The sequence below is a fragment of the Lissotriton vulgaris genome, chromosome 2_2 (genome assembly GCF_964263255.1).
Source record: "Lissotriton vulgaris chromosome 2_2, aLisVul1.2, whole genome shotgun sequence".
In the NCBI taxonomy this organism is placed as follows: Eukaryota; Metazoa; Chordata; class Amphibia; order Caudata; family Salamandridae; genus Lissotriton; species Lissotriton vulgaris.
The window spans coordinates 53,863,104-53,881,649 of NC_141688.1; positions in this window are offsets into that span (position 1 = coordinate 53,863,104).

Sequence of the window (18,546 nt, forward strand, 5' to 3'; positions counted from 1 at the left end):
GTCAAACAAGGCACCTTTCAGGTATAAATATTACCAACGTTGCCTTAAGCAAATGGGGCGACATCGATGAAAGCGATGGTGTGGTGAATACAGGAGCAGAACAGCTGTCCCTTGCAGAGCCCAGCAGATGCAAGCAGCCCACGGACGCTGCCCCTCCTCCTCCTTGACGCACTGAGAGAGACGCTGTCTTTTCTCCTGCCGAGAAAATCTAGCTCCGGCGTTTCCAGCCTACTCTTGCGAGTGACTGGGATATCGAGTCCTGGAAGGAGATACAAGACCTCCAACATTCTATTTCAGAGGTATGGTGTTGACTAAACCCTTAGAGAGAATTCTTGTAGCAAACCTTGGCAAAACCAACTTAACTAAAACTGCTACTTACTTACTCCCTCCCAAGTATTAGGCTTATGTCAGGTACACTGGGGTAGGCGTAGTCAGAAGCACCAGTTGAGTACGTTAGCCTAATGTATATATATGAATGTATATATTTTATTCATTTTCACCATTGTATGGCTAAGAAACCATATCAATGCTTTTACAGTATTATTTTGCAATCCTCATTTTACTGTACGCACTTTTTATAATAACTAGTCTTGCAATTGTGGCAATTCATTTCTCTTGCATGAGAAGAAAGACTGTTCAATAAATAATACCTTTTATTGAAAACACCCGTCTCTCTATTCTCTGCATCTTGGTGAAAGTAATCTGCACAACTGACTGAGTAAAATAACTGTCTATTGTTTCACACAACTCTAGAGATTGACTCTTATTCTAAGGAGCAAAGTTGTCATGTTACTCAAATAGAGGCAGTATTTCCGAATACTACTCCTATTGAGAAACACAGAATCCTGACCATCTGCCTTCCAATGGGGGTTGCACCACACGTGGAGGACTGTGACACATGGGGTACAGTCTTTGCTTCCATTTACACAAAAACACATGGTGTTCCGTCAATGGTGGTAATACCAGATGTGCTAAAACAGATTCAGAATGAATACGGTCCAGAACCTGCTTTAACTCTTGGTATGAAATTACTGAAAGACTTCAAGCAGGTCTCGGTTATATTACTAGCCAATATAAAAGGAGAAGCAGCATCTGTGGCGATCCGCCAGAAGTTGAAGGAAACAGATATAACAGATCAACCAATTGTGCTTGCCAGAATTATAGAAAAATGTTATGAAGAACTAGGTAGAGACAGCTTGGGTGGGAAACCAGTGAAACCCCAACTACTCGAAAATCCTGAAAAATTATTTATTAAAAATAATTCAAACACTCCTAAAAAGAACTGGGATGGAAATAAACAATCCACTCCCAAGGAAAAAGTTTTCCAGTCCAGAGGAAGGTCTCCTCGACGGAGGGAAAGAACTCTGACTCGAGAACACCAGTCTCCCCAGAGGGAGCCCTCTGAGAAAAGATATAACCTTAGAAATAGGGATAACTTGAAGAAGCCTGATAGACATCAAAGTATTGATACACGTCCCTCTCGATCTTTTTCGCAGAAATCGGAAAGAGGAGGACGGTCAGACCCAGGAGAGCACACTAAGTCCAAAGACAAGGAACCTGCTCAAAGTAAAAAATCTCAATTTCCAAGAAAGAAGGTAGCCAGTATTAGAGTAATCGAACATGCGAGAATACTGAGGACACAGTTGAAAAATGGGGAGTGGGCACAGACAATGCTAGACAGTGCAGCAGAAATCACCATAGCTCGCAAGATCCTGATGAGTCATCTGGAGACAGTGGACACGAATGAATACATTCAAGTAGAAACTGCCGACACCAGAGTTAGCGAACCTTATAAGATATACGAAATAACACTGTGTATAGAGGGTGATAAGACCAGGAAAATAAGGGGTCTATTTTGGGATAAACTCTCAAAAGGCTATGACATCCTGTTAGCTGAAAAAGATTGGCCCCCGGAGTTTGTCAGGGAGTGCCCTCGTGGCGAAGAAATGATTATGCCTGCCTTCTCGAATCACATTCCGATTCACACTAAATATATGTATGCAAGGAAATGGGCAGTGGCCCAGGCACCAGCATTATATAAAAATCATGTAGGATGGGATGAGGACTCTCCTCCTCACAAAATCCAGTTAAAAAGTCAACCGACTGCACAAAGGCAGTATCCCATTAAGCAAGAAGCTAAAAAACAAGTCAGGGAGATTTTAGATCAACCTGAATACCAGGGGGTGATTGAAACATGCACCTTTCAAATGAACAATCCTTTGTTTCTTGTCTCCAAACCAGACAATTCATATCGTCTAGTTTTGGACTACAGACACCTTAACTCATGTTGCAAAACATTTGCAGTACAGAATTCGCATAGTGCTGCACTAATGAATAACATAGTTCGGAAAAAATATAAAACGACATTAGATATATCTAATGGTTTCTTTTGTCAAAATATTGCACCATAAAGCAGATACTTGACCGCTTTCTCAGTAATGGGGTCGCAGAAAATTTCTGTTGGCTCCCACAGGGATTCAAGAACAGCCCAGGACTATTCTCAGCCAGAGTAACAGAGTTACTACAAATGTATGATGATGAGGCATTATCTTATGTAGATGATATCTATCTCACAGACGACGACTTGGAGACTCACTTGAAAAGAGTGAACACCATAATACTTGGTTTCGCAGCAGAGGGTTACAAATTCAACTTTAAAAAGTCAAGAATTACCCATCTGACAGTATTATTTTTAGGATACGAATCATCAAGTGAAGGAAAAAGCCTAGTGGACAACTTCTTAGAGAAGTGCGCTGTACTCCAAGCACCGAAAACGCTGAAGAACTTACAATCGATTCTAGGCTTCCTGAATTTCGGAAGAACTTGCATTCTAAATTATGCGGAGAGGGTTAAACCTCTCTATGAATTAATTAAACCTGATTTTAAACCAATCAATTGGACTCAAAAACACACAGAAATTTTGAGATCATTGCAAACAGACATGTTAGCTAAAACTAAATTTGAAACACGCGATAACACACGCAACCTTGTAATCCGAGTCATCCCAGGAAGATGCGGATTCACGGACCTGACCTCTAATGAGGGAGAAAAGGTACCAATAGCTTACAAATCTCACTTGTACACACAAGCAGAAAAAACATTCAGTCTCACAGAAAATACTGTGAAAGCAGTACTTACTGCAATAGCTAATGAACGAGAACTAGCACACGGCAAAAGGATCAATATCCTCACAGCAGAATCCGCCTTCGAGGAGCTATTCAGCCCAGAAAACCTGCCTACAGTGTCATTGGATCCGAAATGGATACAGTATGTAAATTCTCTTGCTGCGGACGACGTGAAATACTATTTTGCTCCGCAATTCGAAAAACGGAATGATTTAAAATATGAACAAGAATATCCTCTGCCAATCGAAATTCTGCCTCTCCAACAATACTCCTGTATAATCTATACAGACAGATTTGTACAGCACTACAATGTAGAAAACAAATCATACGATGCAGCGTGCGCGATTGTTAAAGGTCTCTGGCTGTGCGGTAAATTCAGACCGAAAATAACAAAAACTGAAGCAGTTAGAAACTGTTCGGCTCAGAGAGCTGAAATCAGATGTTTAAAGATGGCGCTTGAAAATGCAGAACGTGAATTCCCGACACTAATTGTGTGCGATTCGCATTTTTGCATCAACTCTTACAATAACAAGTTACAGAGCTGGGTTCAAAATGATTACAAAGATGACACAGGTGCCACAATCAAGCATAAAATGCTTTGGAAACAGGTAGTTCTTTTACAGGAAGAACTACGAAAGACTCACGTGATACACACTCTGAGTCATCAACGTGATGGCGTTCACGTTGCAGGGAATTCTTTGGCTAATACAGCCATAGCGGAAGCAACCAAACCGGCTTCCGTAGCCACAAAAAAGCGTTCAGAAAAATACATAGACGGGGAAACCATGCTGGCAGTAAAAACGTCCTTAAAAGGCGACTGTGCAGCACTACCCGTGAACTATCCACTCAATTATGCATACGTAATTGATGCAAACTCCGTTCCTTTTGCTCGAATCCCTGGAGTGGGGGACAGGGTAATTCCAAACACGAACCGGAGAGGTTTCCTCACACAGGAAGCACATATGGGGTTGGGTCTGAGACACCAAACAATCAGGGACTCTCTGAAAGAATTACAATCAGAGTACTGTTGGCCGGGAATGAGCGTAGATATTCATTATTTAGCAAAAAATTGTGAAGACTACAACAGAGATCGCAGTGGAGAACCGGCCAGCGTAGTGTCAGGAACCCTTATAGAAAGCATAAGGCGATCTATACGCATAATCAAACAAGAGAAATGCGTCCCATTGTATATCATTTAAGACTACATTCACTTAAAAAATGTGACCCCAGCGCTCGGCTGATGCCAGAACGGTTATAAAAGATCTGCGAGTCTTTATCGGCACATACGCAATTGCCATGTTCCATTCTGACCAGGGTCCTGCTTTCAGCTCTCGAGCTTATAAGGAGGCCCTGGCCAGCATGGGCGTTGGGTTGCGATACTCTTGTCCATCACACCCCGAAGGGAACAGTGTAGTGGAAAGAAAAAACAGGGACATAAAGCAATCTATAACAGCGAAGGTATTAGGTTCGGGTGATGGGTGGGTCAAACATTTAATAAGTGTCCAGCTTAGTCTAAACAATTTGCCAAGAAATTCTCTAAAAGGTTTCAGCCCATACGAACTATTTTTCGGAACTAGAATGCACATTCAGGACTTAGATAGTCAGGTATTAGTGGTAGAAGATAAGAATAAAGACTTTGACATCAAAGATCGTTTGGCTGTTTTACAGGACTTGAATGAAACAAGAAAATCCATAAGCAACATAAAGTTAAAGCAACAGCCAACTACCACTGACGAGGCACCACCAGCCCCAGCAAGGCCTGTCTGGATTCCAAAGATTGGGGATCTAGTCAGAGACAGAAAAAATAGCGGTAAAGAAGGAATTTGGGCCTTCTTACAGAAAAGAAGTACCTGTCTTGGCAATCAACGGAACAAGATCAGTTATACTACAGCCCCTTGCTGGTAAAAAGGAGAACAGAGTTGTATCAATTGACCTGGTAAAACCACAATCATGTGGCTTATAATCAACAGTAGGCCCAGTGGACTCCCGAGAAACAACAGAATACCCAAACTTGCAACAATCCAAGAGGTTCAAACTGAAAGATTAATCACATTTGATAAACCTGCAGTGCACAGAGAGGGACTATGCAATAATGTCATGGAACTCGTGCCACTTGGAACACAGATTGAAGCAGTTCGTCATGAAACACCAGTCTACAATGATGTGGCATCAGAATGTGCTAACGAAAGACAAATTGAGAAAACAATTCCAACAATTGACAGAACTGCCTCTGGCTACTTCATCAATTTCGACAACTTTTCTGAAGATCAAAACGACCCCGAAGTGATGCCAGAAACAAAGACTTTTAAAGAAAAAGCAACAGAACTCTTTCATCAACTCAAGGAAATTTACCTTATCTCTCCATGGTTAGAGTTCTGGTCTGGACTAGATGTATTTTTCCTCCTGCTTTGGCTCATCATGGTACTTTGTTTGGGAAAATTCATTGAGGGAAAATACAGTTCAATGGACACAGCAAGTCAGAACATCAACTTAGTCCTAAAACCACACAGATCATCCCACGTGAGGAAAAGAGAACTATCAACAGTAAATGTCACAGCCATTCCATTACCCGGGGGGGTAGTATGGGACAAAACTGACTATGAAATATATGGTCCGGTCGAAATCCTGAAATATCCTCGCCAGTTCAAGGTTTCCTTAAGTGACTTTGTAAAACCAAGTACATTTTCTGATGATTGGTATTTTGAAAGAATTAATAATATGATGTCTGATTCAGTGTTGTCAGGAAGATTTACAGAACATGATTATTTACAAGGTTTGTCTAGTTATAAACAAATGTACTGCTTCTCACATTACGGAGATCATTACTTACATAAATCTGCACAACCTAGAAATGTTTTTAAATATAACCAATGGGAACATTGTGCTACTCCACCTAAAAGCAGTTCTAAAACATTCTATGAGAAATTCCAGTACTTCTCAGGGTTTAACACCAGTGATGCAGAAACGTTTTATTATAAACTGTTTGTTGTGCCCCACGGCGGAGTGCGGGCTCGAACACTGCCGTGAGACATGTCTTTTGTTGAATTACTACATTTCCCAGGCTCCTAAGCTGATGCGCGCGGCGGAAGAGGCAGGTGACGTCATCGCGCAAAACTTCATCTGAAGCCGGGAACTGCTGAGCGCCGCCGTTGATTCTGCTTTCACTGAGGAAGATTACGATAGGGGTGTTTTCACCGATACTAACTTATTTCCTGAGCTGATCGAGTGTCATGTGCCATTCTGCTCTTGCATTTTGGAACGTTTTGGTGTCTTTATTGGCTGCGCTCATCTCCAGGCACAGCAGTGTACATTACAAGTAAACTTGTACTTGTTTGCTGGGCTCACCTCCGGCAAGGAATGGGGAACAGTGGTTAACTCTCTGAGTTAAGAGAGTATAGGTGTCTTTGGAACTGCACTCACCTTCAGAATAGTAGGAGGTGACTTTTGAGCAACTCTCTGAGGGAAGAAAGCACTCGTGACTTTGATCTACTGTACTGGCCTTCGGGCACTGATGGAGTATCTTTTTTGGTGCTCCCTGAGTTTCATTGGAAACTAATTCATGTTATGTTTGTAAGGGTGAGTTTAACCCGCAGCGCAATCCTGTGTCTTGGATATTTGAGTGACTCATTGCGCAATTTATGTCTCTTTACAACAGGGGTACTTGAGCTTCGCCTGGTAGGCTGCTTTTCCCAAGCCCCCCCTGTTGAAGTCTTTGCGTTTATACTTTTGGTATGTACTGACGATGCCTTTTCTTTACAGGGACATGTCATTGATATGTTGATATTATTATAATCTTGAGTTCTTTGCATTTATAGAATTGAAAGTTCTTTGCATCTCCAGATTGCCAGGCAAAGCACCATTACTTCCCTTTACAGGTATCACATCTTATTTGTGCATGTACAAAAAGATAGCCTGTAGCCATTGTCAATCTACATATAGGAGATCGCATTGTGTGGGCTTCACTCATAGTGCCTTGTTCTCGTTTCAGCTCTCTCTCCCTGCTGTCCCCATCCTGCCCTTCCCTGTTTTTTGTCCCTCACTTGACCACTCCTTTGAGTCTGTGGTAATTCAGACCTAGGGGCTGTCTAGTGGTGGAACCCATTGAGCATCGTACGATCCTGAGGACACCCGGACCTGACACTGTTGGATAAAACAGGGTTGAAAACAATGATGACAAATACTAAATTGATATATTCAGAATCATTTTATGAAAAAATGATGACATTTGGTTTTGATTTTTGGAGAAATAACATTGAAACAAAAACAATCTGGGGTACAAAAGATTGGCAGGTACAAGGCCTAGAAGCATTATTTCGAGCCTGCATGATCCCAGAACAAATAATGTTCTTAAATGACACAATTCACCAAACAACCTGTCTTGGCCTAGCTAAGATTAAAGACCTTAACAAACCGTCTATTCCAAAGCCAATACCTGATAATGCAACTACAGATATTGAAATAGACGTATCAAAATTTTTACATCTAAACAGAACACATCCTGATTGGAAAAAGTGGTTAATCTGGCCTACTGACACGAATAACTGTCAAGATATATTCCTGAATAAAACACAGGGGTTAACAATGACCAGACTAGACTCTAGATACTCCCAGAGACAACATCCAGGGATAGTAACAACATACAGTGTAGGGAAGCTGTGCCTTGAATGGCTAGAATCATCCACACTGGCAGAAATTAAGCAACACTTATCTTTACTTAAAGATGGTGCTGATTTGCGCAATTTCATTCTGGGACCACGCAAACCGCGTCAAAAACGTTTCATAGCGACCAGTATATTTGCGGCTTACAACGAGGTTTGGAAAGTAACACAAATTGAAACAGCTGAAAAAATACGAGAAATTGATCGTATTAATTTGGAAAAATCACTTTCTGTTGTGGACAATGGGTTAATGACTCTGTCCTCCAGAATATATTCACTGGACAGTATTGTATCATCTGCCATAGATATAATAGATAAAGACTTGCTAATGTTACAGCATGGCCAGTCACAATTACGTTCTATTGTACAGCTAGGCTGGACGCTGCAAAATCTTCGTTCAGGCTATGTGCCATGGCGTTTAATCAACACAACGTCATTGTTTTCCATCTTTAACCTTACTGATAAACAAATCAGCTTGGCACAGAAAGGAGCAGACTATACAATCCTGAGCATCGAAAAACTTGAGAGATTATCATTGGCAATGTCAGAAAGTCCTGTCATTGAATGGATAATACACGGGATTATCACAATTCCGATAACAACTTTCCGATTTAAAAATTGCCTTGAATACATACCGACTGGCCAGTATGAACGTTTGGGTAAAGGGTACATTAAGTCAGCATGGAAATTACCATATACACACACATGCTATAGTGACAGCAACAAAAACGAATTTCTTAGTGGTGAGAACTGCAAACATTCACTAAGCGGTATACTTTTGTGCCAAGGTATTAATTTACACGGGGCCTGTGAAGGAAATTCAAACAACCTTTCATGCCACCAACATGTCACACCTGCAACGCAGATAGAGCCTTTCTTTAAGCAACTCTCGAACGGGAGTTACATTCTAATAACGGATCACAGCTGTTGTGGCCTTTTGCCAGGTAAAGCATATCTCGTAAGCGTAACTTCCATGGTCAAATGCTCTATGCAAGCATTGTTTCCAAACGGCCCTGGAGACTCCGAGACTCCCATATGGCCTCGTTTGAATGTCTCTTCTATACGAAATGATACTTTAAGCAGAATGAAGTCAGTGCTTTTGCAGACAACAGTGCCCATCACGTCATCAAAAGAGACGTATGATCTCCAAGTTGCAAGGACAACATCAGAGATTCATGACCTTTTATCAACAAATTGCCCCGTGCATTTCAGAGAAATGCTTAGCTAAATTCTAAATATGCCAAGTGCCATAGGCATCCCAGGCGTATTTAAGACCATTTTTTCGGGACTGTTAACACCATTCAAAGCAATTCTAGGAGTCATTCCTAATTTTGTCCATTCAGTTTTTGGAGGCATACCCCTGATTTTGGGACTTGTAGCAGGCATTTTATTTTCGACCCCCCTGCTCCGATATGGCAAGCCAAAATACAGACATGACTCCGGCAGGGATGGAAGAAACAATCCTAGCAATACGCTACCGGGACCGCATAACTAGAATCCTTGGATTGGCCAGGCTGAGAGATCTGAACATGTCCTGGTTTCTTTCATTCAGACTTATATGGCAGACCTGCATCATACCTGTGCTTCGATGTATGCTATGCGGAGAAGAATGCGTGTTAGACACCTGTCTTGCACTTCCATCAGCAGTACCAATGGATATCGATACGTTGCTAAGTCCTGTAACGGCTCACGCATTGTGTTGTCCCCAGCGGCTACCAATCCTGATGACGGCATTCGTTGAGACTCCTGTGCTACGACTAGGTGGTGACAGTGGAGCGAGAAATAAAAGCAACATCATCCAGGTACGACCCTCTGTGAGCATTGCTGATCCAGACTTTGATGATAGCAATCATTCTCACACCTGCCAAGTAACAGCACTATCGAACTGGTCGAACTGTCATCTGATTTTGTAGACCAATTCTTTGAGAGCCTGTCTGATATGATGTTCTCCCCTGAACAGAAACAATAATTTTGAAAAGCTTTCCGACACACAGCGTTCCCATGAACTCTGAATTCGGCCTTCAGTTTTGATCAACAAAAACTACTGAAAAGCGTTGGAACTCTATTCCCCAGTTCACCAAGAATTTTTTTTTTTTAATTGAACTATTTTCCAAAATATTTACCTTTTTTTCTGGCACGAAATTCTTTGCTTAAAGTAGACCTATTCATAAAGAACAGAACTTCTATTTTTAGGTAGATCTAGAGACATAATAACTTTACATCAGCCTCTAGCACATGTTACAGCAAATGCATTTATATGTGATGAAATAATCTCGCCCTTCTTTTCTATATAAAAAGATATTTCATGTGTAATTTTTTCGCAAAATTGTTCACTGATTACATATGCTATAATTTTTTAATGATTTCTATGCTTAAAGACGTACAGTACCTATATTTTCATGTATTTCAAAATACGCCATTTCAAATGTAAATATGTATTTTGGGGTGGGCAATGTTACGCATGCATCTTATTGCTTTAGTTTTTAGTAATTTGATGGACATAAATTCGTGGAGTGGGTGTTGTGTTCTAATCTAGGACCCCGATCAATACTGTGACCTTATGCCCCTATACCGCTATAATCCATTCATACCCCTATAATGGCATACCCGATCAGGGCCATATTTCAGCCACATTTCTGAAACTCGCCTCTGTAGCTCATTACAGTAGATGACACAGCAGAAGCCACTATCTTAGATTCCTAGATTACACTCCGATTTCTTCAACAAGATAAAACTCATCAACCTGGGAAAGCCCCGCTTGCTATGTTTTTATTAGTAATAGAAATCTAATGAGCACTGATAGGACGATCACTTCCTAGTGACATCTTTATTGACGTCTTATGTCCAAAAACTTACGTCAAACAAGGCACCTTTCAGGTATAAATATTACCAATGTTGCCTTAAGCAAATGGGGCGACATCGATGAAAGCGATGGTGTGGTGAATACAGGAGCAGAACAGCTGGCCCTTGCAGAGCCCAGCAGATGCAAGCAGCCCACGGACGCTGCCCCTCCTCCTCCTTGACGCGCTGAGAGAGACGCTGTCTTTTCTGCTGCCGAGAAAAGCCAGCTCCGGCGTTTCCAGCCTACTCTTGCAAGTGACTGGGATATCGAGTCCTGGAAGGAGATACAAGACCTCCAACATTCTATTTCAGAGGTATGGTGTTGACTAAACTCTTAGAGAGAATTCTTGAAGCAAACCTTGGCAAAACCAACTTAACTAAAACTGCTACTTACTTACTCCCTCCCAAGTATTAGGCTTAGGTCAGGTACACTGGGGTAGGCGTAGTTAGAAGCACCAGTTGAGTACGTTAGCCTAATGTATATATGAATGTATATATTTTATTCATTTTAACCATTGTATGGCTAAGAAACCATATCAATGCTTTTACAGTATTATTTTGCAATCCTCATTTTACTGTACGCACTTTTTATAATAACTAGTCTTGCAATTGTGGCAATTCATTTCTCTTGCATGAGAAGAAAGACTGTTCAATAAATCAGGGCTGGTTTGCTTTCCTAGTCTGGCCTTGGCCACTGGATTTACATTTCAAGATGGTTTTCCAGTTACACAGTGCAAGATAAGCTGTGTGGCACAGAAGTTTTTGATCTAGAAAGATATGAAAGCGAGCATAATAGTTGAAAATAGCTTCACCTCTATGAAAGGCAACACTCAACTCACTTTAAAATACCAGAAACTACCAGAATCCGATATGTAGGCTAAGGCTAAAAGCATTTGATGGCATGTGCCCTGAGCCACGGCTAGAAGACCTCCATCAACGCCCTCTGCAACCTTTAAACTACTGATAGAAATCCTGATTATACACTTTGATAGCGCTAGTGTGCATTTCCTTTTGCACTTTAGCGTGATGCGGATTCAGTTAGCAGTTTTGAGATTTATCTCCCCTCAACTGCACACAACTTTGCAGCAAACCTAGAAAGCCAAAGTCCAAAAGCAATTAAATAATTATGCAAGCCTTGCTCACTAACTAACCAATTTCCTTGGGTTTATCAGTGCTGGACTATGGCTGCAAGGCCCAGGAGGGAGAGAAGAAGCCTCTAAAGTTACCACCTGGCTAGTATTTTACCAGTATGGCTAGTATTTTCATGTTTAAACCAGAGGACAAAAATGGGAAAGGAACACAAGCTGGAATTTTTCTCTGTTTTCTGCAGGAAGACAAAGACTGTTTGCTTATGGTTGGTCCTTGTCTGTAGCACACCATGTAAAACAACGATAGCCGAGAATGCTTGCGGCAAAAATTGCAAGAGCTGAGATTAATTCAAGCATTATACCCCTCGCCTTTCTCTTCTTCTCAGTATGATTCACTAAGTACAATGGGGTTGCCCAAATGTGGGCTCCGTAGATCTCTGGGCCATAGGAAATAATCTGCACACCACTGTGGAGGTCTAACGAGACTGTGACCAGTCCGGATTGCTTGTGTTTTAGCTTAGAGGAGACATGGCTGGATTGTTCCTTAAGTCATCAGTACCAAGACTTATTTTCATAAGGCTGATACCTGATTGTAGTATAAAGTGCAAAAAAAGCATGGACTAAAAATCTCTGCCCAAGAAATGCCCAGCATCAAGATTAATTTGAGCATTCCTCCCATTGCTCTCTGGTTTTCTCAGCAGAGCAAAACTAGAGCAAAATCTTAATATATGTTGTTGGGATATAACTATATAGAACAAAAAATCCTTGATTTGCAGATGAAGTAAGGCTCTCAACATAGGCAGAGCGAGCAGAGTATGAAGACAATGTTGTAGAGACCATAATATAGATAAAAGAATAGACTATATCAATATTGTTGCTACATATACATTTAAAATCAGGGAAGCCAAGAAAAGCTACTTCTCTAATCGCATTTCCCAAGCTTTGACTCTTTCGAAAGAGATATACGATATTGTATCAGAACTCCAGTCTCCTTCAGCTTCTTCAACTACCTTTGCTCGAGTGTATGACTAATAAATGACTTTGGTTTGTATTATTTACTGTCTGACCGACTCTTCATTTGTATGGAAGGCTGAGAGGTGATAGTGAGTGACCCGGGTGGCCCTAATCGGGTCACTTCCTTCAGTTGGTGCTCGAACAGAGACCCAATCGGGTGACCCATCCTCGCCCACAGACAGGTGAGGAGGACGGGGCCATGTCGGGCCAGATAGGCGGACCGGGGATACCTGCACGAAAGAGTCCAGCACTCCCAGCTGCCCCGGTGGTGCCTCGCCCAGTGGTTCTCCCTACTTGGGCCCTGAAAGTCAAAACCCTTGGATCTGATAGTTTGGTCTGAAGAGTCAGCAGTGGAGAATAACTTTGTTTGATCTGTGTGCACCAGGTGAGTCTGCTTAGGTTTTTGTTTTGTGGCTATGGCGCCACTTTGGTTTGTGCTTGGTACGGTCTGAGGATCATTTTTGGATAAGCGCTTGAATTTTTTTAGTTCCTTATGAACATGGTATCACTTCGATTTGGATTTGGTGAGGTCTGACGACCAACGTTGGTAAGATCTGTGCAAATATCAACTCGGCATAAATAGTGAACGTTTTGTTTTGAAAAATGCCCTACTTGAGTAAATTCTGCTGTGTGAGTTGTCGTTGTTGCTCTGCTGATGCTCGATTGAAAGAGAGCCAACCTGCACCTCTGGAAGGCACGCCAAACTTTGAGAGGTATGGGAAACATGGCCTTGGTCCTATTATGTTTAGTACATTATGGCACAAATATACGAGGGTTAATGCCGAGTTGCAGTGGCCGCTGACAGGCACTTTTGATGAACAAAAGCATAATTTCCTGCAGGATAATTTGTTTGGGAAGAGAAGTAGGCAGTCGATGTTTGATTCCCTCAGAACTTGGCAAACAGAGACAAATGAAAGCCGAAAAGGAGGCCCGAAAGGGAAGGATGCAGACAGGTACTCAGAAAGCTGAGAAGAGGATAGAGTGTGCTGATAGAAGGTTTTGATTGCAATGTGAAAAGTCTTATGTGGTTCGAGAAGAAAATAACACATTTTAGGAGGAGTTGTTAGACACCCAACCTCTGCCTCCATACAGGCTTCAGAGAATATACCCTGATGTACCACAACCCCAGTTGGCTGTCTCTTCTGCCCCTGTTGCTTCTGTTTCTTCTGTTACTGACTCAGCTGCTTTGGCTGCCGCGCTTCCTGCCGTTTCTGTGGATTCCCCTTCTGTGATAACTTTTAGTCTATCTGCTACGCCTAGTGTGTCAGCACCACTCCTCTCCCCAATTCTCACACACCGCAACCCAGCAATTGATGACTTTGGTGCCTGTTCCTTCTGTCACTACTCCTTCCCTTGTCATTCAGGAAAATCATTTGAGTTGGAATTAAGCAGACTTGAAATAAAGTATCTGTACCCTGGACCTACAAGGATTTCGTATACCTAATGGATTTCAAATCAATATTGTCCTTCCAATAATCATAGTCTCTCACAGCCAATTGTGCAACAAATGATTCTGCATAGATTAATTTGGTTTGCGTAAGCATATATTTTCTCGGTGGTGTAGGGACAAGTTTAAAACAAAAGGACGCTGGATCTGACATGTTATATCCAGAAAAATATGTATGTTTATCTTTGTATACTTTGGAACTCCCTGGTGGGGGAGTGGGACAATGCTCCCATTGTGTGTAATAAAAAAGTGTGTGCTGAAAACTAGCTCAATGTAAACAATGATGTCCATAATGGTGGCAACAGAACATCTCATCACAGTTAGCAGAATTATTCCAGCTCCGAGAGCATGGAGTTGACAGTTTAAACATCCCAATCATCTGAATGTAACCCAGGTACTATTACATCCCTCATCGAAACTCTGATCACATATGGTATCTGCAGAATCTATGTAGGACTGAATATGTTGTACGGAACTTTATCCCAAACAATTCCATCAGTTACTGGAACAGCTCAAATGTTCATGAGGGACAAGTCTCTTTTTAGCTTGTGCGAAGAAGAGTGGAGGGTCAACATCCCATCGGCCAGTTCTGCAGCAGAGCATTCTGGAAGGTAGTAGCCATTAAACAGCAATAAAAAATCTATCACACGTACAATCCACAGGAATAGAAACAAGCATTTGCAATGCAATAGGTCTCGCATTATTAAAGTTTACAATGAAGGGTTGCTCAAACCTGTCCTACACATGAAGATCTAGAAGCACAAGGCAGCATCATTTGAGAAAAGCAAAGGTAACTTTAGAGCTCAGTTTCCTTGGACATCTAAATTAAAACAAATGCGGATTTGTGTGCAAATTGCAAATGAAGTCTGTGCAATCCAGATGAGAGGAGGGAGCCAATGTAAACATCATATATATTCACACTGTACGATAGGTATTTGTATGTTATGCAAGAACAATAATAACATAGCCAGAAGCAAGCAAACAGTGCGGCGCACACCGATAATTCACTAGTAAGTCATACAGAATGTTGGTTTGATATAATAAATCCAAGGTAAGCAAGGATTTACCTGGGTTGATTGTGGTGCGGGAGACCGTTGGCTGGCTAAGACCATCTGCAGTGAACTGTCTCTCCCCGAGGCCATGTTCTTAGGGCTGAAAATGAGATGCGATTTACCTCAAAACCACAATGTGCCTCGTCGTAAAGACAGACCACATCTTTTTCAGATTTTTCTGTTCCCAACGCTGAACTATCAACAGCTATGGTAGAAGCAGGAAACCCACAAGCCTCAAGGGTCGGCGGGTCAGCAACTCATAAAGTAAGTGATGTACTGAAAATATGTCGGCATTAAATGGAATGATGTCTACTTGGGATCGGAAATAGTATGGATGACGGCAGATATCTTTAGACTGAAGTTAGCGTGGCTTACAATGCTGAACATAGATGCGTTGAACCATGAGCTCTGTACAAGTCAGAAATGGTAAATTCTCTCTATTCACACATCGCCTGTCCAACAGTAATGCTAGCCGACAAATGAGCTAAGGCATCGGGTAATAACGAGACTTTACCATGACGACTGTAGACATGTAGTGACACAGACATTAAGAATAGCATTGGCCCAGACCCAATGGGCAACCCTGGGGGCCATGATTGCTAAACGGGATATTGCACAGTTGTGGGGATCCCATAGGCCTCCGACAGTTGAAGTATGGAAGGAAAACATAGAGAGGAGTTCGGGAACTGCCAAGGACTCCTCATGGCCTTCTACTGAAAATCGGCCACATGATGTAACTTGATGTTGTCAATGGAGACAAAACTATTGCCTTTAGAGCCAGGAAACGGTGGCAAGATTACAGTTCTTGTACCTTGATTGCCAAGAACTGGCACCCGAGATCGGTATGATGGGCAAAACTCTTTCTCACATGAGATCCCCAACTTGTGGAATCCAGCCTGAAGTTTCTGGCTTCTCCTTGATTCTCACAGAGTCAGACGTCTTGAACTGCTCATTGGATTGGGTACCATGAAACGTTTGTAGGTCATGTAAGAAAGCACAACAGTTATCTACATCAAAAGGCGTGGCACCCACCACAAAGTCCGGACCATCAAGGTCTAGAATGAACATTTTGATGCCAAAGAGTACTTTGTATGCGGTCCGACCACCCAGAAATTCTTTAGGGAGATTGTTAAGAGCCCGTTGAACCCCATATAGGTGGTGGATCCAACTACGTCCACTGCCTAATTCTTTAGCTATTAAGGACGGCTTTAAGTCATGGTTCATCCTCTCCACAACAGAATTGCCCTTGTTCATTTATGGAGAAGAATAATGAACCTGTACATCCAGGGATGCCATAGTATCCAGGTACACTTTAGAAGAGAAAGCCGGGCTCTGGCCCGAGTGGAATGTACTGCATGCATGTTTCCTGATAAAGACTTGCATGTCTTTATTAACAGTGTGAGCATCAGTCGAACACTATGGCAAAACCCAGAGGAACCTGGAGCAAGAATCAACAGCATCTAGGATAAATTTAAAGGCTGTATCCAAATAAATGCAGCCAAACGTTTGTTAAAAATAACAGGTATATCTGCGGTGGATGAGCTACATTGGAAGCTTTAATTTGTTGACAAATGTCACAGCAAAGGCATATTTTTTGCCCTGCTGATATAAGTCATACCACCTATAACGCTACAGTAGCAGTGTAATTGTGGCAGCCACACCTGTGACGAAGCAACACCTTTGAGTGCGCTATCACTAAAGCTAGTCTTCAGTCTTGGTTGGGAATCAATCAATCACCAACTCCTAGAATAGTTACAAAAGGAATGTTTTGTTCACTCAAATGGTAAGTATATTTAAATGGAAATCCCTTAGGTAAGGGTGTGCTGTCTTTATTAGTATAAACATCCTCAAAATTATCAGAGTGTATTCTTGTTTTAGAATGAGTAATTGCAGCAACAGTAGCAGTTGCAAATATAGATTTGGCCCCTTCATCAGCCAAAGAATTTCCTTCAGCCTGTGTTTCCACATGCTGATGACTCAATGTATGTATAACATGAGCCTGTGGAAACCAGTCTTTAAGGTCCTACGCTTTAATCCAAAGCATTACATGGTTGATTGTGTTGCCTTTAGAATCTTTAAATCCATTCTGCCGCCAAAAATGTAAATTATCATTAAAGGACTGTACACGGTAATAGGAATCACACACAGTAAGTGTCGGGAATCCAGATCTGTATGTCGGAGTGCAATAAGCAAAGCTTTCAGTTCAGCCAACTGCAGTGCAGTACCCTAAGGACTGAGTGCAAGTTTTTTGCATTTGTAAATTTCCGTCTAAAGATTATTTATTATTATTAAGGGAGATTTATAAAGTGCCTGGTTACGCACGTATGGCGTGTCCCCGGGCTGTGGTGAGTGGAGTCAGCAGAGTCATGCCGCCGGGTCTGCTCTGCTTACTGTGCGTAAAGGTGGGTTTTTAATTTCTTCCTGAAGCTAGGTTCAGATGGCTCCAGGCGGAGATCCAATGGCAAGGCATTCCAGCTTTTAGCAGCCAAGAATCAAAAAGATCTCCCTTCCATGCGTGCCTTTCTTATTCTGGGCACCTTTAGTAACCCTCCACAGGAGGACCACAGAGCGCGCACGGGCACGCACCGGGTGATCAAACTCTGAAGCGGAGCAGGGGCTTTACCTCCCAGAATGCGGTGGCATGTCCAAAGGGCCTTAAACTCGACCCTACTCCTTACAGGGAGCCAATGAAGGGCCGCAAGGGCTACCTTCGATGCTGATCTCTTGGGAAATTTTAAAATCAGGCGAGCCGCTGCATTCTGCAGCACCTGGAGGCGGTTAATCACCTTACTGGTGGCTCCCAGATACAGCAAGTTGCCGTAGTCCAGGCGCGATGTGACGAGGGCGTGCACCAGCATCCTGCGAGCTGACGTAGGAAGAAGAATGACACCAGAAATGGTGGCACACACCGCTGAGTACTGCTGTTTAGAGCCAACAGCAGGCTGGGCTAAACCATCAGTGTAAAAAATCTGTTTATACTGTTTAAGAAGTAAGACCGAAGTGGGCATGGGATAAACACGCTCATACTGCAAGAATTCTTGTATCTGTAAAAACCGATCAAAGACAAAGTCCACATCAACAGCTGTGATGGATACAATGGATGTTGCCTATTGTATCCATCGAGCATGGAGTGTTTTATCATTAGGAATGGTAGCCTTTGTGACAGCCTCCAAGGCACGGGAGTAAAAACAATAATGCGTTTCTGTTGTGCAAGTGAATGCCTTGTAAGAATAGCCATCTGCACCACAGGCAGTATTTTTTCAGTGGAGGTAAAACACATTTCCGCATTGGCATATAAATGTTATTTATATGCCAAGGTGA